The sequence below is a fragment of the Ochlerotatus camptorhynchus genome, unplaced genomic scaffold (genome assembly GCF_037179485.1).
Source record: "Ochlerotatus camptorhynchus isolate MF236.1 unplaced genomic scaffold, CSIRO-AGI_Acam_v1.1 ptg000209l, whole genome shotgun sequence".
NCBI lineage: Eukaryota > Metazoa > Arthropoda > Insecta > Diptera > Culicidae > Ochlerotatus > Ochlerotatus camptorhynchus.
The window spans coordinates 3,063,777-3,085,255 of record NW_027040699.1 but is presented as its reverse complement, the minus strand read 5'-3'; the positions used below and the strand labels follow the sequence as shown (position 1 = coordinate 3,085,255).

General features: G+C 43.3%; 1 protein-coding gene across 1 annotated transcript in view; it reads right to left on the bottom strand.

Moving 5' to 3' along the window:
* LOC135703148 (mucin-2) overlaps positions 1 to 21,479 on the bottom strand; it is a 488,834-nt gene that overhangs the window by 33,032 nt on the left and 434,323 nt on the right. The gene's annotated exons all lie outside the window — the stretch shown is intronic.

Below are 21,479 nucleotides of genomic sequence, written 5' to 3'. Positions count from 1 at the left end.
GCCGAAATGCCGCCGATTTTCACGTCCTGGAGGATTTTCGCTTTCACTGCATCCGCTGTAATACGCGTTCCCGATGCTTCCAAGCCCATAATCATCGGCTCGTATGACTCTGGCAAGCCCATCAACAGCAGACACGCCAGCCAAGTGTCATCGACCGCAAAACCAACTTCCGTCAACTTGTGGCTGGTCGTCATGAGCTCATTCACATATTCCTCCACCGACGAGCACTCCGTCAATCGAATACCTGTCAACTTCCGCAGCAATCCTATTCGTCGCGTCATTCCGTCATCCCGAAAAGCATCCTGCAGGTTCTTCCATGCTTGCTTCGCCGTTTTGGCACTCTGCACCAGGCTGTAATTAATTGGTTCTATGCTGAGGCATATCGTTGCCAAGAAGCATTTCTAGAGAATTCTTTAGGAGACTTCCAGGTGATACGGGCTTCGATAAATTTGGGTAGAATTTCATTATTTTTCTGGAGTGAATTGCACTGGAATTCCGAGGAATTATCACGTAACTTTGAAACACATTTATGGAAGAAAATTTCAAAAAAATATTGGGCTTGAATATCACTTAAATGAGTCGTATGGAAATTTCTGAAACCGATTTGCGACAAGCGTGCTACAAGAGAACTAGAATTTTATTATTATATAGATATAATGAAGACAAATTTCACTAAGATCAGAGTTCTTTGAAATTTGTAAAGTCTAAATGGGCAAAGTTGGTAAAATTGTTAAGCAGCACGAACGTAAAGTCACTTTAAATTATATTTATTTCTTGTATTTGTGTGGAATTCTCAAGTAAAACAGATGTGTCTTTTCAACGTTAGCTCTTTTAAAACGTTAAATTTTAGGCCTGTTTAGAGAATGCCCACCGTGTTGAGATTGGTTAGCACTTTTCAAGAAATTTCACCAGTCTTCAATCATAAACCAGTACCATTTTGAAATCAAACAATTGGCAGATGCCCCATCAAGTGACAGGCCGCTTCAAGATGCGTAATTGGATACTTATTTATCAAATGAATATACTACGCATGACTGCAGAACAATTTTTCCGTTCAATATTATGCCAACTCCAAAAAGAGCTTGTTCGGAATCATTCAGTTCCAAATTTTACAATCGTCAGCAACAAGTTCTCCGAAATTGTATCTGACAAAGTTTTCTGTTGAAGCACCAATTTCCAACACTTTCGATTGGTTTGACTAGTTTTGCCACTGCCAGGCGCTTGCCGTCGTCGTCGGTGCGGGAGGATGCCGGGCTGCTGTTGGCAATGAGTTGAGTCAACAACGGTAACGGAACGAAAAGGATAAACTTTCGTCAAACTCCCCTGCTCATCATCCAGAGAGAGAGAAAGTTGCCGGCAGTTTAGTTTCGAAATCTGCATTCGAGGTAGGTAGGTAGGTAGATGTTAGGAAATTACATCCACCTACACTTTCTCATCAAATTGTCGTCGTAGAGCAGCAGACTCTGTGCGGGGAGAAGATTGATTAGCAAATTCTTATCAATTGTTTGTGCAAAGTTTGTTGATTTATGCAAACGGAAAGAAAATTGGCTCCCTCTTGGCAGTTTGATTTGTCGGTGGTTCGAGAAATCCGAACAAATTGTTTTTCTGTGAAAGGGTTTGGGGACACAAATTTTCCAAACAATGCAGCAAATGTGGGTAGCAAGTTTTCGGGCCGCGTGACAAAAGTGCTGCCTTGTTTGGGAAGCAGGAGGTGGCTTTGGGAAAACAAATTGGCTGAAAATTGGTTCGAAAACAATCACTAATTGCCTGCTATCCTTCGGGGTGCGGTGAAACTTTAACTCAATCCTGGCAGAGTGCACGTTTGGCCGTGATTTACCACTACTAGGACTAGCAGCAGCAGCAGCTGCGTGGTTGTGGTAGCTTTCTTTTACCACGACCACCTTCCAAGGTTGGGGGGACCTGCTCAGAGCGATGATTGAAAAAAGCAAAATGATTCGGAATTTAAGTTTAATTAGAGTTTTGCCAACTTAATTTGCATTTAATTGGGCCTTTAGATGGGTGAGGAAAGTTTTTGCATGTTGTTAAAGTGAGAAACTACGAGTGAGGGGTCTCGTCTTGACTCAGCCGAATATGGTTTGACGTTGATGGATTTTACCGGTGAAAGGGCACCGTTTTAACTAGTTTCTGTAAAATCGATATCCTTTGGGCTGTGGCTTAGATAAACACCACCAGTGGAAAGTTTTCCATTATGAGGGGTTAGACGGTTGAAGGGACCATAATTGTTGACTGCACGTCTGCAAGCGGCAAGGCGAACATCGTTGTCGGACGCAGTAAAGCGTAATTTATGAAAATTTGTTCGAATTGAATCGGGTATTACATTTACGATGACGAAGAAAATAGAACTCGGACAGTGTTGCCAGATTTGGTGAAAATCGCCATCAAGGGCTTAAGAAAATTAAAACCGATGATAGCGTGCTTGCTCAATCACTCTGAATGACCTCTTCAAATCTAATTCCTCGGAGATTTCTTCGTCCCGACTTATTCCACCTCAAAGTTGCGAGGTGACACCCCATTGTTCACACGTCGAACGCAGCAGCAGGACCAAGTCTCACCTTGCAGCCCAAAACCACTTCAAATGTAAATGGGATATTATTGGAAATTGGCTCACTAACAATGGGCCATTCGGACAAAACACCTGGTGTTCTTACACGGCACAAGACTGTGTGGTTTTCCTTGTATCGTTCAAGTACATCGCATTGTCGAGGCAAACATGGACAGTACGTCACAGACGACGACAATGTAGGAGGAACGACGCTTGTCGTCTAGTCTATGGCCATTATCGTTATTATCGGCATCTCTTCCGGCCATTCATGACCCCGGACTTCACCATCACCATCCGGGTGGCAGAGGGGGAGGTTGGACCACACATTTCGGTGTTCGGTTTCTCGCACATTAGTCCAGGCACACATTCTCTGGTCAGCACACTAAATATAGCTCTCCTTCCGAAAGGAACCATGTGTCGATAAGAGACTATTTTCCCATCCCCTTGGATGCGCAGTATATTGGATTGTTCTTCATGGAATCGGAACAAGCTGCTTGTGGCGATGGGATAATTTTATGGCGTCGTCGTGATAATTTATTGAAATTTGATATTTCTATCAGGGATCTTCTTACTCCATTAGTGACGGGTCTGGAACCCACCTTCATTAGTCTGCAAAATCGAAGCGATCCGATGAATTCGGTTTTGTTTGTTTGTTTCCAGAAGAAAGTAGCATCGTTCGAAATGTCACCCTGGCGAACCTTGAATTGAAGCGAGTGAGAGACTAACCCCATTCAAGCAAGCAAAAGCGACGGAAACGGCGACGGCGTTGATGAAAATGATGCAAATTGTTGGCGTCAATATTTGAGCAAATTATTACCATCGTCATCATCGGCATTATCCTGACGGTGGATTGGCAACCGAGGGAGCGTTCAGGCAAGGATTATCAGCACGAATCTTTGCGTAAGATATTAGTACTTTGGTACTCGATCCGATTGGAGGAGCGCACAAAGCCGTTTGTTTGAGTTTCGACACTGATGACGATGAGGATGACATCGAGTGGGGTGGTCTCGGCAAGTAATCTGCTGCTTTCCCTTTGAGGGGATGCATCCAGCGTCGTGATTGAGCCACCGGCGGGAAAAACTCAATTTACATCATGATCGGTAATTGTTTGCCAGTCAATTATGGATGCCGTTTGACAGTAATTGGAGCACGTTCCATTCGATGGCAGGTGTCGCGGGATGTTGTAGAGATGTAAATTGATGCTCCTAATGATCCTGATTGGGACCGTTGTTTTGAATGGAAACTTCAAACGGAAGTTCGGTAAGCTTCCAGGAACGTCGAGAAAAATTATTTGGCCTGATAATGACCGATGGGAGCATTTGGGTGAGCTTCAGGAAGAAACGGTGTTATGAGGAAACAGGGAGAACTCCAGGAAATAAATGTTTGATGAGTTTAACAAGGAGAAAAGTAGTTTTTTGACGTAGGATTTCGTCTTTCGGCAACAATGACCACGTTACGAAAAGTGGTCAGGTTTTGATCACTTATAACTCTGTCAATAGCTGATGGATTTCTACAAATCTGCTTAAATGAACACTTTATCAATTTTCAATAGGTCACTACTGAAAATTATGCAAATGTCCAACTGTTGAAATGGTGATTCCAATCCCAATCCCACACAAACACAATCCCAATCCCAATGCCAATCGATATGATATTACTTTACGAATCTGCTAGAACAAAAACTTTTCCAATTTTTCATAAAAAAAAAACTTTTGGAAACTGTACAAATTGTAATTTATCACTGTTTTCATGAAATAATCGTTTACTCCAAACCCAGTCGTCATAATCGAGTACCACTTGGTTGAACATCGTTCTGCTTGAACCTGAAAAGATATAAAGCAGTGCCTCTGCTCATTACCGCTTCGGACGGCGTGGCACTGGGTCCTGCAACAAGCAGGAGCAAGTCAACGGTTAATATGCTGTTTACATCTATGCGGATTTGCTAGCGCTAGTATACTAGCACTGTGCAAAAAGGTAGCCAGCATAATGTAAGCAGGGCATCAAATTCTACCAGTATATGCTAGGTGGCTAGTACACTAGCGCTATCAAAGTGGTGGATCAAGGCGTGATCACCTTGACAACCAGTGATGGGGTCGAATGGTTCAACAAGTACGAAACACCCCAGTGAATACTCACTTCCGCTAAGAGATATACGTACCGATTCAACTTATCCTGGCGTACCGTTCCGATTCAAATTTCGGACGATTCAAATTTCGGACACTTTCATTTTTAATTAAATATTACATCCAGTTAGAAACAAAGTAATAATGTTAGATGATCGTGGAGGGCACTAGTCAAAAAAATTTAAAATTTACAAGTCATGTGGATCATATTCGACCGAGATAATCAACTTTTAAAAGTGTCCGAAATTCGAGTTTAAGTGTCCGAAATTTGAATCGGCACGGTACCTTACCTATGATGCTTACTATCAAAACATTGAACAGGTGGAGCAACTGTAAACGAGCTTTTGCTCTGACTGTGAAATTCAATAACTGAATCGCCCATATTTTCAATTATTGTTGTACTAAGCACCTACTTTTTGGAAACCAAACGTTTGATTTGAGAAAAGTCACAGTTTTCTATTTTGCATCATTTTACGAACACGCTGTAAACTACATAATGATGATACATGATAACTTTATGTTAGGGTTGTCAGTCAGACAGACAGACAGACAGACAGACAGACAGACAGACAGACAGACAGACAGACAGACAGACAGACAGACAGACAGACAGACAGACAGACAGACAGACAGACAGACAGACAGACAGACAGACAGACAGACAGACAGACAGACAGACAGACAGACAGACAGACAGACAGACAGACAGACAGACAGACAGACAGACAGACAGACAGACAGACAGACAGACAGACAGACAGACAGACAGACAGACAGACAGACAGACAGACAGACAGACAGACAGACAGACAGACAGACAGACAGACAGACAGACAGACAGACAGACAGACAGACAGACAGACAGACAGACAGACAGACAGACAGACAGACAGACAGACAGACAGACAGACAGACAGACAGACAGACAGACAGACAGACAGACAGACAGACAGACAGACAGACAGACAGACAGACAGACAGACAGACAGACAGACAGACAGACAGACAGACAGACAGACAGACAGACAGACAGACAGACAGACAGACAGACAGACAGACAGACAGACAGACAGACAGACAGACAGACAGACAGACAGACAGACAGACAGACAGACAGACAGACAGACAGACAGACAGACAGACAGACAGACAGACAGACAGACAGACAGACAGACAGACAGACAGACAGACAGACAGACAGACAGACAGACAGACAGACAGACAGACAGACAGACAGACAGACAGACAGACAGACAGACAGACAGACAGACAGACAGACAGACAGACAGACAGACAGACAGACAGACAGACAGACAGACAGACAGACAGACAGACAGACAGACAGACAGACAGACAGACAGACAGACAGACAGACAGACAGACAGACAGACAGACAGACAGACAGACAGACAGACAGACAGACAGACAGACAGACAGACAGACAGACAGACAGACAGACAGACAGACAGACAGACAGACAGACAGACAGACAGACAGACAGACAGACAGACAGACAGACAGACAGACAGACAGACAGACAGACAGACAGACAGACAGACAGACAGACAGACAGACAGACAGACAGACAGACAGACAGACAGACAGACAGACAGACAGACAGACAGACAGACAGACAGACAGACAGACAGACAGACAGACAGACAGACAGACAGACAGACAGACAGACAGACAGACAGACAGACAGACAGACAGACAGACAGACAGACAGACAGACAGACAGACAGACAGACAGACAGACAGACAGACAGACAGACAGACAGACAGACAGACAGACAGACAGACAGACAGACAGACAGACAGACAGACAGACAGACAGACAGACAGACAGACAGACAGACAGACAGACAGACAGACAGACAGACAGACAGACAGACAGACAGACAGACAGACAGACAGACAGACAGACAGACAGACAGACAGACAGACAGACAGACAGACAGACAGACAGACAGACAGACAGACAGACAGACAGACAGACAGACAGACAGACAGACAGACAGACAGACAGACAGACAGACAGACAGACAGACAGACAGACAGACAGACAGACAGACAGACAGACAGACAGACAGACAGACAGACAGACAGACAGACAGACAGACAGACAGACAGACAGACAGACAGACAGACAGACAGACAGACAGACAGACAGACAGACAGACAGACAGACAGACAGACAGACAGACAGACAGACAGACAGACAGACAGACAGACAGACAGACAGACAGACAGACAGACAGACAGACAGACAGACAGACAGACAGACAGACAGACAGACAGACAGACAGACAGACAGACAGACAGACAGACAGACAGACAGACAGACAGACAGACAGACAGACAGACAGACAGACAGACAGACAGACAGACAGACAGACAGACAGACAGACAGACAGACAGACAGACAGACAGACAGACAGACAGACAGACAGACAGACAGACAGACAGACAGACAGACAGACAGACAGACAGACAGACAGACAGACAGACAGACAGACAGACAGACAGACAGACAGACAGACAGACAGACAGACAGACAGACAGACAGACAGACAGACAGACAGACAGACAGACAGACAGACAGACAGACAGACAGACAGACAGACAGACAGACAGACAGACAGACAGACAGACAGACAGACAGACAGACAGACAGACAGACAGACAGACAGACAGACAGACAGACAGACAGACAGACAGACAGACAGACAGACAGACAGACAGACAGACAGACAGACAGACAGACAGACAGACAGACAGACAGACAGACAGACAGACAGACAGACAGACAGACAGACAGACAGACAGACAGACAGACAGACAGACAGACAGACAGACAGACAGACAGACAGACAGACAGACAGACAGACAGACAGACAGACAGACAGACAGACAGACAGACAGACAGACAGACAGACAGACAGACAGACAGACAGACAGACAGACAGACAGACAGACAGACAGACAGACAGACAGACAGACAGACAGACAGACAGACAGACAGACAGACAGACAGACAGACAGACAGACAGACAGACAGACAGACAGACAGACAGACAGACAGACAGACAGACAGACAGACAGACAGACAGACAGACAGACAGACAGACAGACAGACAGACAGACAGACAGACAGACAGACAGACAGACAGACAGACAGACAGACAGACAGACAGACAGACAGACAGACAGACAGACAGACAGACAGACAGACAGACAGACAGACAGACAGACAGACAGACAGACAGACAGACAGACAGACAGACAGACAGACAGACAGACAGACAGACAGACAGACAGACAGACAGACAGACAGACAGACAGACAGACAGACAGACAGACAGACAGACAGACAGACAGACAGACAGACAGACAGACAGACAGACAGACAGACAGACAGACAGACAGACAGACAGACAGACAGACAGACAGACAGACAGACAGACAGACAGACAGACAGACAGACAGACAGACAGACAGACAGACAGACAGACAGACAGACAGACAGACAGACAGACAGACAGACAGACAGACAGACAGACAGACAGACAGACAGACAGACAGACAGACAGACAGACAGACAGACAGACAGACAGACAGACAGACAGACAGACAGACAGACAGACAGACAGACAGACAGACAGACAGACAGACAGACAGACAGACAGACAGACAGACAGACAGACAGACAGACAGACAGACAGACAGACAGACAGACAGACAGACAGACAGACAGACAGACAGACAGACAGACAGACAGACAGACAGACAGACAGACAGACAGACAGACAGACAGACAGACAGACAGACAGACAGACAGACAGACAGACAGACAGACAGACAGACAGACAGACAGACAGACAGACAGACAGACAGACAGACAGACAAAAGGACAAAACGTCCTACGCAGCACTCCTCCGGAAAGTGAGAGAGGATCCGGAGTTGAAACAACTAGGCGAGAACGTGGTGAAAACCAGGCGAACCCAGAAAGGCGAGATGCTATTCGAGCTGAAAAGGGACCCTACGGTTAAGACCGCAGCTTTTAAGGAGCTCGTCGAAAAATCTCTTGGCGAGACGGCGAACGTAAGAGTCAGTGGACGAGTGCAGGGATCTGGACGAGATCACAACAGAATCAAGGTTGGGTGGTCAGTGTGCCCGTTGAAAGCTATTCCTCGGGTATCTACACCCAACCTGGGGATGTAAGATTCGCTTACAATTATGTGGGATTCATCATCAGAGGATGTTAGTGGAGACCGCATGAACCTAGGATGCGATACACCTAGATGCGGTCCAATGCAAGAAAATTGGAGACCGAAAAATGTAGAGTGTATTAGTGAGGTATATTAGTTATGTCGAAAAAAATAGGAAACAGATTGCCGACTGGACTCGAACCCCGAACGTTGCGATTATTAGACCTATGCTTTCTCTGTGCTCTCTCTGAATGGACACCGGTGGAAATGCGAAGGACGAAAGTAAGCGAGCGGAAGTGGAAGATGAAGGCATTCAATAAGGATCTCTTCATCGGAGCTCTAAGGGTAGACAGCAGCGTCCCGGGTCTAAGCGCGAACGAGTTGACCGAATCATTACCAAGGGCATGTGACGCAACTATGCCGTGAAAACTGGAACCAACGAACAGGCGGCGTCCAGCTTACTGGTGGAACGAGGAAATTACCACCCTCCGTGCTACTTGTCTTCTAGCCAGAAGGCGTGCTCAGAGAGCAAGAACAGAAGTAGACAGAGAGGAGCGCAGGGTGGTGTTCCGAGAGGCTAGGGCTGCACTGAAACGAAAGATAAAACTGAGCAAGTCAAATAGTTTCAAGGAGCTGTGCCGTGACGCCGATGCCAACCCCTGGGGCGACGCATACCGAGTCGTGATGGCGAAGATCAGAGGTCCAACGATGCCCGCTGAAATGTGCCCAGAGAAGCTCATCGTGGGCACATGTGTCATCGTGGAAGGACTTTTCCCGAAGCACGACGCAACAACCTGGCCACCTACACCGTACGGAGAAGGAGAGGGAGATAACGTCGAAGTCGCCAACGAGGAACTCGTAGCAGTGGCGAAAGGATTGAAGGTGAAGAAAGCTCCCGGTCTGGATGGAATCCCCAACGTAGCGTAGAAAGTGGCGATCCAGTCATCCCCGGACATGTTCAGGATGGTGCTGCAGAAATGCCTGGACGAGGGTCACTTCCCTGACAGGTGGAAGATACAGAAGCTAGTGTTGCTGCCAAAACCAGGAAAACCGCCGGGGGATCCAGCATCGTACAGGCCTATATGCCTGCTGGATATACTCGGAAAACTCTTGGAGAGGATCATCCTAAACAGGCTGACGAAATACACGGAGAGTGAGCACGGATTGCCGGAGAGGCAGTTCGGATTCCGGAAAGGGAGATCGACGGTGGATGCAATTCGGACAGTGGTCGAGAGAGCTGAGAAGGCGTCCAAACAAAAGCGGAGAGGAGATCGATATTGCGCCGTGAAAACGATCGACGTCAAGAATGCGTTCAACAGCGCCAGCTGGGAGGCCATCGCCGAAGCACTGCATAGAATGTGGGTTCCAGACTACCTCTGCAGGATTCTAAGTAGTTACTTCCAGAACCGGGCCAGAACCGGAAGTGATATTGGTCAGTAACTGTAAATCAAAGCAGCGGGCAGAAATCACCGTTGGAGAGCACACCATTATTTTGAAGCGCGTGCTGAAGTATCTGGGAGTGATGATCGACGACCGGGTAAACTTTAACAGCCACATCGAATATGCTTGCGAGAAGGCGGCGAAGGTCATCAACGCAATAGCCAGAATCATGCCGAACAATTCTTGTCCAAGCAGCAGCAAGAGGCGTCTTCTGGCTAGTGTGTCCTCATCGATACTAAGGTACGGAGGTCCAGCCTGGATTGAAGCACTGAAAACGGAGCAGAACCAAAGAAAATTGAGCAGTACGTTCCGGCTCATGGCCATGCGAGTCGTGAGTGCGTACAGAACCATTTCGATGGAGGCAGTATGCGTTATCTCCGGTATGATCCCAATCGGCAAAACCTGACGAGAGAAACCAGAGGAGTACGAAAAATTGTGAGAACGGTGTCGATGGCTAAATGGCACCAGGAGTGGGATGCAGCAGAGAACGGTAGATGGACACACAGGGTAATACCGTTTTTTCAACTTGGGTGAACAGGAAGCATGGAGAATTTAACTTCCACTTGACGCAGTTCCTATCTGGTCATGGCTGCTTCAGGAAGTACCTGCATCGGTTCGGACACACAACGTCACCCTTTTGTCCAAAGCGTGGGAATGTGGAAGAATCACCAGAGCACGTGGTCTTCGAATGTCCTAGATTTGATGCTGTGCGAGAAGATATGCTCGCCCTTAGCGCGGAAAATGTAGTCGAAGAAATGCGACAGGTGGTTCCGGGGGAAAAAGGACAAGGCGTCCAAGGAGGTTTTAGTGCGGTAAGAATCCCACACACAGTGTTACCACGACCGTGCGCTCGGTCGTCAACCGGTGGCACGATGGCCTTTTAAAGGTTTCTTCCTTGCCAAAAAAAAAAAAAGACAGACAGACATATACAGGCTGAAAGAAATTAATTTTTAAATTTATAGATAGATAGATAGATTTTCTGTAGCGTTACGAATTTGATGGTCGCGCTAAACAGGCGTGAACTAAGTGCACGGATTAAGTTCTTGAAAACTTGGATCTGAGTCATGAATTCATATGAACTAGCAGTTCAGTTTTGGGGCCTTCCTTAGCTCAGTCGGTAAAGGCGCAGCTACAAAGCAAGACCATGCTGGAGGTGGCTGGGTTCAATTCCCGGTCCGGTCTAGGAATTTTTCGGGTTGGAAAATTTCACGACTTCCCTGGGCATAAAAGTATGATTGGACTTTGCCACACAATTATACCAATGCAAAAATGGTACAGGCATCGAAAGCTCTCAATTAATAACTGTGGAAGTGCATCTAGAACACTAAGTTGAGAGCACGCAATAAGCTAATATGCGATATGCAATAAGCTTGAAATGCGAAGAAGAAGAAGAAGCAGTTCAGTTTGCCACGATTTCATCGGAACGGTTTTCTTGCGTTTATACTCAGAAAACAATGCTTTAGATATTTTAAATCATTTACAAAAAAGCTATCAAAAAGTTTAAACATTTGTACGATTTTTTTCCAGTTTTTCAGTGTTCATGGTTTTGAACATTCCAAATTATGATTTAGTTTAAAATGAGGACCACCTTAACCATCGTTTGAACAAAGAGGAGACCCATTTCATTATAAACAACTTCACCAAAGACACTAGCCCTCTAAAATGAATAGCAAAAGAGCAAATCTTTTTTCCTGCTAAATTGCCATTTCGGACCATAGTGCAAAGAAACGAATAGCATCTCTGTCAGAAAAAATATTTCTGAATTAACTACAAATAAAATTGTAACTTCCTTAAAGGTTCAATCTTCATAAAAAAAAAATCTGAGATTACATTAAGCGCCACTGGATAGAACTAACATACACCCCTGTAAATTGGTTGAGATCCACCTTTCCTATCCCGGTATCAAAATTCTCTGCAAAGATTTAATCCTGTATCGCTTTTGATATCAACGGATAGCTTGCAAATATCCCAAGAACCAACACGATCCCAGCACGTCGAAGAAGAAAAAAAAACGTACAAACAGACAGTGGCTCAATGCAAAAATCCATTGCCGTTCCTTCCACAGTGAGTCATGCAGCCATGGCCCTGACCAAACATCAAACGAATCCCCCGAGGTTCCCGGGAATGGAAGCTCAAAAAGCGGCTCACTGCTGCACAACTACACTGGCTGACTGACTGTTTGGACAACGACGCGCCGACGGAATGAAGCTACTCCGGGAGGCTTCCATCGCTGAGCTGAGGAAAATCTCGGGATGTTTATCAGAGATGGAAAGCAGTCTAGCAAATAGAAGCATTAGGATGCATGACTAAAAAAAAAACCCTCCTAACAGACCCATCAGCACATAATGTGTGTGCATTAGGGTGCTTCATTCTGAAAAAAGTGATGAATTTCTGATGGGCCACCCTCCAGTTCGATTCATAGCCCCAAAATATGAACCTGTGCAAAAATTGGTAAAGATTGATGAAGGTTTAGAGGTCGCGCCAATGATTTGAAATTTGTATGGGAATTACTATGGAAGAATTTAAAAAATCGCTTATATCGCTATAACTTTGCTTCTACTTGTCCAAATGTCGAAAAAATTTAGTATGTTATTGCTATGGCAATAAACAAAAAGCCTACAGTTGCTACGCTCAGTTTTGCAGCGTATCAAGAATTATAAAAATGTGAAAAAATGGCAAAATAGGGTAAATTGACAGATGAATATGTACAAGGCAACAACGCCAATTTCATCGCAACAACAACAGGCTTGTTGATCATTGTCATGACAACCACATATTTTTTTTTTCAACGTTTGGACAACTACAACCAAAGTTAGAGCAATGTAAACGAAAATCAATAATTTCCCATACTAATTCACCAAAATCTCCATACAAAATCCAAATCATTGGCGCGACCTCTAAACCTTCATCAATCTTTACCATTTTTTGCACAGGTTCATATTTTGGGGCTATGAATCGAACTGGAGGGTGGCCTATCAAAAATTCATCACTTTTTTCAAAATGAAACACCCTAGTGTGCATGCATACCTCTCTACATCACGCCCAGCTCAGCAGCGAAAAATGACGGGGGATTAGACGACGGATGTGGACTGGGTGCGCACTCTGAAAGGTTGCTTTCAGCGCAGGGATTTGCTTGGACGGGAAAAATCTTTTTCCCGCAACAAGGCTCACTTTTTAAGCTCATATGCATACAAACGGAATCCCCGCCGCCGTCGTCGTTTCAAAAGATGGGCCCTCTGAGGGAAAAACTTTCATCAAGCCTTAGCAAGAGAGAGAGAGATAGAGCGACAGAGGGTGGGGATTGGATTCCATAATTTAAAGTGGAAAAAGTTTTAAATTCACCTGTAATTACCCACCTTCTTCAGTCGGTCCGTTGTCTGCTGAGCTCCTTGAGGAAGGAACGAAGCGGTTGAAAATATGCGGAGTGTGCATGTTTAGCTTTAACTTTGTAACTTTCGCTTTGGCCCTTGGCAGGCTTGCAGTGTAATTTAAATAAAATTCCTACCATCACGCAAACGGACAATTTGCACAAATCAACCCTTCCCCCTTTCTGGGTGGTGCTCGCATTTGCCAACGAGTTACTAGTGCGAGCTGGATAGAACTAAAGGAGAGCACTTGAATGGTTGTAGAATTGAAAATTGTTCATACATAATGGAGAAAGGTTTTCCCTTAGTTCGTTGATTGAAGTTAAATTAAACACATTAAATCATATTTTGTAATGTTTGAATTAAAGATCCCATCAATTTGATCAAGATTAAAATGAAGTTTTCTCCCATTAAATTATACTAAATATTAATATACATTAGTAACCATCATGATAGGCCTATTCCTGACGTTTCCGGCGGAAGATTTCCAGACGATTGCAACGAAAATTCCACACGCAAAGAAAAACGATCCAATATTCGTGAACAAAAAATCATGATAACCTGAACTGCTAGTTCATATGAATTCACGACTTAGTTCCCGTAAACGTGATTACGTAGATCGTATTTTCATGAACTTAAATCCCAAATTCGTGGCCTTAGTTCACTCCCTAACTAACATTAAAGTAGCTCCAAAATCGTTTTGGAGAGGGTTTACTCAACTTTCTCACAACCATTATTCAATTTGTCAGTCGCACTGAATAACAGCAGCCAGTAAACGCTTCTATACACATACTAATCAACTTTCAACTTGTAGCTGCAAAACAAAGCTAACAAGTGGATATATTACTCATTTGATGGCTTCTACACAACCAACCACTCTTGCTGCATAACATAAACATCAAAAGTGCTTTTTCAACAACTAAACAACATGTACTCAGCTAGTGAACTGTGTTAGCGCTTGGTTTATTTTTAGACGTGTGCAGTTGTACAGCTTTTACTCTGCTCCTATACAAAGCTGAAGTAACTAGTCGAGAAAAGGGATTCATCTGCGCTATTATAAAGCCTCTACTCAGCGGTCTTGTTGTAGAAGGGCATGTCGATTGTTTTACATCAGTTCAAAGCATTTGTCTAGCTAAGTTGGTATCAGAACCAGATCATGATTTCAGTACTTGTTCGCTAACTGAGCGTTCTTTAACTGGGCTGCTTTTTAACTGGTTGTAGCCCAACGTCGGTCAAACAATCTATTGAAATTATCCTCAATGTGTTTTGACGTTTGACAAGCTAGCCCAGTTCAGCCTGGTCTATACAAGATGTGAAGATCTAGCCCTCACGTATGTGTTGGTAGAGGGAAAAAGTAAACATTGCAGAAGAGGATGGTCACGAATTCATAACACTCGAACACAAATTTAAGAAATATGAAGTATAGCAAATCTTAGCTATGTTTGTATGATAGTTGTGCTTGATTGTATTCTTTTGTAAAGACTCCAGGAAATATCAGCATATGTTTTCTAATTTTATGGCAACTTCTTACTTGAAAACGGGCAAAAACACACCGGTATACAGTGTGATAATAAAATAATCAATAAACTTTCTAATTATCCATGGACGACCACTCATAAATTTTGGTTTCTTACAGAAATTTTATAATCCCTAATTAAATTTCCTATGCAAACGCGGATTTTAACAACCTTTATGACGTCACAACGAGTGGTGTTGAGCCTACGAAAGAAGCGCATCGTCCGAAGCCGAATGAAAGCCGAGCCAAAAACGAACTACGCTAATACAAACAGCCCATCCATTCCACACCTTGTATAGAGCTTTTTGACGTTTAATCGGTGCACACTACAGCACCATTTAAATCGAACGAGTGCGAGCAAGAGGAAAACAGATTAATGGGAAAACAAACCGTCCATTCATTCATGTGTGCTGGATAGAGAAAGACGATTAAACGTCAAAAATATCTATAGACCAGGTTGAGCCTATATCCGCTATATTCATAGTCTGGCGAATAGAATTTCAAAAAGCGGAACCAATTAAATATATTGTAGACCAATAATTGAAAAGGTACTACCAACTTTTATAAAAAAAAACTTTCACGGCGAATGAGAACGACCCAAATTTGAGTTTAGTTCACTCATAATCGCGAAAAGTGCAGGAACTCAGCGATGAGAAAAATTTGTCTCATGGTTTCCTGTGGAAAACCTAAAAAATCTGCCGGAAAATGAGGAAATTGACGAAAAAAAATTTTCAGTTCGGAGTAGTACCAATAGAATGAGTGAATCCAATCTGTACTTTTCTCAAATTCGGGAATTTTTCCCTGGAAAGTCCTGGAAAAACCTGGGAAAACATGAGGAAAATTAACTCATCGCTGAGTTCCTGCACTTTGGCGATTATGAGTGAACTAAACTCAAATTTGGGTCGTTCTCATTCGCCGTGTTGATTATTCTTTCCTCGCCAGTCGAAGATAAATTACCAGCATCATCGGATGGGGGAAACTTTCGATAACCAAAAGATAGTGTTGGTTTGTGTAGGCGAGCCTAAGTCACGAGATAACGGTTTCCGAAATTTTGTTCGCAATAGCTGATGTGCTCTTTTCTGTTGTTGGTCGTGATTTGCTCGATTGGTTCCCGAGATTCTATCCGCCAGACTATGAATAAAGCGACTATAGTTGAGCCCAGTTAGCGAGTGGAATTCGCTAAATGAGTTGCGCTTTTAGCCCAGTTATTTAGTGAACAACTACAGTATCAGAACAGAGTTCACGTTTCTATGACTTTTGTTGTCTTTGATTATACCCGGTGCACCGTAACGCAGGCGTTACGTTTATTTTGCGGAATAATGTTCATGATTCCACGTATCTTAATAATGCTGTACTATCGTAAACGAAACATTTACTGGACGGATTTTTCCCCGTGCAGAAGATATCGACGGAGTTCCCTGACGTTTTCTACAGAGAAGGATTCAGGCATTGCAATCATGTATGGAACCTCTCCGGTCGGAAACGTTAAGAATCCGTTGAAATCGTCTTGAATTTTCATAGCAATCGTTTCGAATCGTCTTGAATTTTCGTTGCAACCGTCTGGAATCTCTTTCGACATCGTCTGGAGCCTCCTCTGTCGGAGTGATCTGGAACCATCATTGGCAGCATCTGAAATCTCCACCGAAATCGAGTGGAACCTCCTCCGTCGGGATCATCAGCAAACCCCATCCAAATCGTGTGGAATCTCATGTCGTTTTCGTTTTTGCTACACTACACCGGTGTGTAGGTGTAAGCAGCAATGGCAGCAATAAGCGCGAATCATTGACAGCTCATCATAATTTGTTTGTAAACAAAGTTGCAACCGATAGCTACACCCTGATTTTTTTGCGGTGTTCGGCGGTGTAGCACCGGCGTAGCTACACCGCAAAAACGAGAAAATAAAACGGGTTACTTTGTCGAAAAAATCACAACACAAGTTAGTTGTACCATAGAGGTAACTCTAAGACTAGTAGGTCCCGAAGAAACGTGCTCAACTTTTTGGCTCAGCTCTGGTACTATCTTCGGTCCCAACCCGAGCAAAGTCCAGCATCAAAATTACAGCAAATTGAAATCAAGTTTTGATATCAACATCAAACTGAAATCATAATTTGATTTCAGTTTACGCAATTTGATACCTAATTTTGTTTTCATGTTGCTCTACATTTGCTCTTCAAAAATATGTTGTTGCGAGTTTGTTTTCATTGCCTTAGCATAACATCAAATTGAATACTTGTTTTGTTATCAACAGGAAAAAGGGATATCAAATTTAGTTTTCAGTTTGCTCTCACTGATAGCAGAAATAGTTTTCAATGTGATGTCACAGGAAGATTTGTTTGCTCTCAATTTTGATATTTTAACCGTTAAACGACCAAAACGACAGCAACCTGAGTAATCATTATCAGCGAAATCACACCATCAAATTTAGATTTCAATTTGATCTCAGACTTTGCTCGGGTAGTGAGCCATTTTAAAATCGTTAATTTCGTATTGATTGTTGGTTGTACCCAGTAATAGGTAAATATGATTATACTCAACGTTGGGTTGGTTTGCTCCTCCGTTTTTAAAAACTTTAGAAGGAGAAAAGGAGGCAAACAAGTCAAAAGTAGGTAAAAGTGAACTGACCATTGGGTACTTTTTTCTAACCGCGAAAGATGTTTGTCTGTGCTTCTAATATGCATCTCCATGAAAACCACAAACGAAGTGACAGACGACTAACTGGCGAAGAAATCCATTAAAATAATTTGGTTCACTGTAATAGAATTTTCTTGGAAGCTTGTGCCATCATCCACCAGATGGGTTAGTTTTTTGGTTTTTATTTGAACAAAGTTGATTTTGCGTATAATGATTCTTTGACAGTGTGCAAAGAGTGTATCATTTGTCATTTTTTTATGCATTTCAGTTTTGAGTAGAGTGAAAGAGATAGAACCAAAACATTCTAGTACATTTGGTGAAAATGCTAGTTCGATCTAGTAGTAGTGTTGCCATGTGGTACAATCCAGTAGTAGTGGTGTTGCCATGTGGTACACTGAAAAATTGAAATAGCAGGTTAGTCACCAAAGTTTTCGAGCCGCTCCGTCTGTCACTTTGTTTGTGATGAAAACCGTATTAAAATTCAATTATATGTCTAAAGATAAAGATGGAAATGAAGCATAAGCTCAAAATCTCCAAAATATTATAAGATATGCAGTCAAGAAAACAAGCATTGCATTCACTATAATGCATTTTACTGATCCGCTGGTTCTACAGCGCAGTACATGTAACTGCCCAAGTAACCAACAAGCCCTCTAATTGTTAGCCGTGTATCAGCCTTATATTGCAAAAAGGCGAATTAGCGGGTTTGTTGGTTACTTGGGTGTTGCTAAAAGAACTTAGGTTTCTATTACACATGATTTCTGAATACTATTTTCTAGCTAAAACCTGTCAAAACGATAATTTTTACTATATATTGCCCCGTATGGTTGTTGATCGAAGCAAATGTATCAACCCTACCAGCAGAGAAATTCAAATACACATTATGGCAGGGAATCGTGCCTACTTTGGACGCCGCAAGAAGTTGACTATCTACAAGACGCTGATTAGACCGGTTCTCCTCTATGGCCACGAGACCTGGACTATGCTCATGGAGGACCAAGGTATTTTCGAACGGAAGGTGTTGCGTACCATCTACGGTGAAGTGCAGATGGATGACGGAACGTGGAGGAGGCGAATGAACCACGAATTGCACCAGCTGCTAGGAGAATCATCCATTATCCACTTTGCAAAAATTGGGTGGCTACGGTGGGCTGGGCACGTCGTCAGAATGCCGCATGATGACCCAGTGGTTCTCGAAAGCGACCCAATAGGAACAAGACGAAGAGTGCGCGCAGCGGGCAAGGTGGATCGACCAAGTAGAAGGCGACCTGCGGACCCTTCGCAGACTACGAGGCTGGCGAAGTGTGGCCATGGATCGAGTAAAGTGGAGACGACTTTTTCGGACAGCAGAGGACAACAAGGCCTTAGCCTGATTGGTAAGGTAAGGTTAGTTGTTTCAAATAACTGATTGTTGAAAATTACACTGGTGTATCTCGAAAAGCTAAAAAGTTGACCACCCTGACTTGCACATACAAAGGTTGGCCAAAATAAATAAAAAAAAAGCTTTCTCCGAGACACTAAATTCCTAAAACTAATGAGATTTTTTGGACCATGGTGTCGTTAAACATTGTTGGAGTGATGTTATCTAAAACTTTCTAGAACATGTTCAATTGATCAAATATGAATAAAGATTTAGTGCTTTAAACCATGTTTAAAGTAGTCTTGAGAAAAAAAAAACCAATGAAATATAGTGGCTTCAGGAAAGTTGCTCTACAATTTTGTCGGTGACACATAGGGTTTTTGATCTAATTTCCGTCCTACTTAGCACAATCCGTGCTTTATCTATCTTTTTTGAGCGGGTTTGAACAAAAAATGGAATATTCCTGTCAAAGATGACTTTTAAATTTATTCACCTTTCCATACGTACCGTTGGATTTGATAAAGAGTCACAAGTTGTAGAGATAATGTTAAAAAATCTAATAATGCTTCTCGTCCTTCGAGTTTCAATTCCATCCTAACGCATTGAAACGCCATTAGACTTTCTTCGTTCTATGGATAAACGGAGAAAAAGGGAATTCGCTAGGAGCGCTTCTTTTGTTTTGAGAACAATGAGCGTTAGTATTCATACAATGCACTCTGATAGGATTTATGTTGTAGCTAATGAACAAACCTATTATTGTGCATTGATATTATTGATCTGATCAGAATATTGATTCTGATATCGATCAGAAACGATAGAACGGAAATTGGCGATTATGACGAAGTAGCGCTCTACCAAACTAATTATCTTGAAAATTCAAAAATTATATTTTGGATGTGCTATACTAGCTTAATAAAAATGTATGTGATTACTAGCTGAGTGTGCCCGGCCTTGCTTGGGATTCAATATAAGCTTGAGTCTATGCGCCAATTAAAAAAAAGCATGCTATATTGTACGTAGCTCCCCTCCTCTCTTATCGAAGGGGCTACCCTCTATGACCTCCACATGCCAAATTTGGTTCCATTTGCCTGATGAGTTCTCGAGTTAAGCAGAAATTTCTGTTTCATTTGTATGGGAGCCCCCCCCCCTTACAGAAGGGGGAGGGGTCTCGAACCATCATAAGAACCTTCCACGGCCAATCGGTTCAGTAGTTTCCGCGTCTATAAGGGTCAGACAGACAGACAGACAGACAGACCGACAGAAATTCATTTTTATATAAATAGATATATATATATATATGTAGATTTCAAAAGCAACGGCACCGGTGGTGTAGTGGTAAGCGTGATTACCTCTCACCCCAGCAGGCCTGGGTTCAATCCCAGTTGGCGCCGCCGGGATGTTCTGAGGCATAACATCTCTGATCACGCCTTCCTTCGGATGGGAAGTAAAGCCGTTGGTCCCCGGTTCATGAGTTGATGTGTCGATAGGTAGGGTCCAGGTGTGGGAGCTGCCTTCCTGGCACGTCGGTAGCATTGATGCTCAGCACGGAAAACAAGATCGACGGAAAAAACAAAGCAAAGGAAAAAAAAAAAAGATTTCAAAAGCTGCGGAGTAACCTTTTAAGCAACTTCTTCCAAGATACCTAACCTCTAAAACGTCAAGAAAGGTGAGAAAAAGGTTTCGACCGTTAGTTTTTAAAACGGCCTCACTGTGCACCGTGCAGAACGTCCCGATCCGACTTTGGGACAGGCAAAAACCGAACCAGTCTACTCGAATTCACGACCGATGAGATCAACTCAAAATTGAGTGGTGTTTCAGCCCAAACCACAAAAAAAGGTTAAAAAATTTCCTCGCTTTTCTCCATAGCTATACTCGAATTACTCAGTCTAGGGGTGTACTAATAGACTGAGTGAAACCTCTCTCAATTTTCCTCATATTCTAAAAGTTTTTCCTGGAAATTCGAGGAAAATTTTACTCATCCCTTGAGTAACTTCCTTAATAAATATTACCATACCCGATCGATAACCCAAATGATAGAACTACTCCATAAATGATTTGGATGATACCATATGCACGTCGTTAAGCAAATTAACCATACACATTTTATTAGGGTAACCTTTTTTTTTAACCAATTTAATTAGATTTGGTCGACCGTGTTCGTAGTTGATGTCACGCCAAGAGTTATGCAAATGTCATTACACCACCGACGACGTCCATCTGCTCCGGTCGACTCCGCTCTTGATGACCAAGACGAGCGAGGAAAAAAAGGT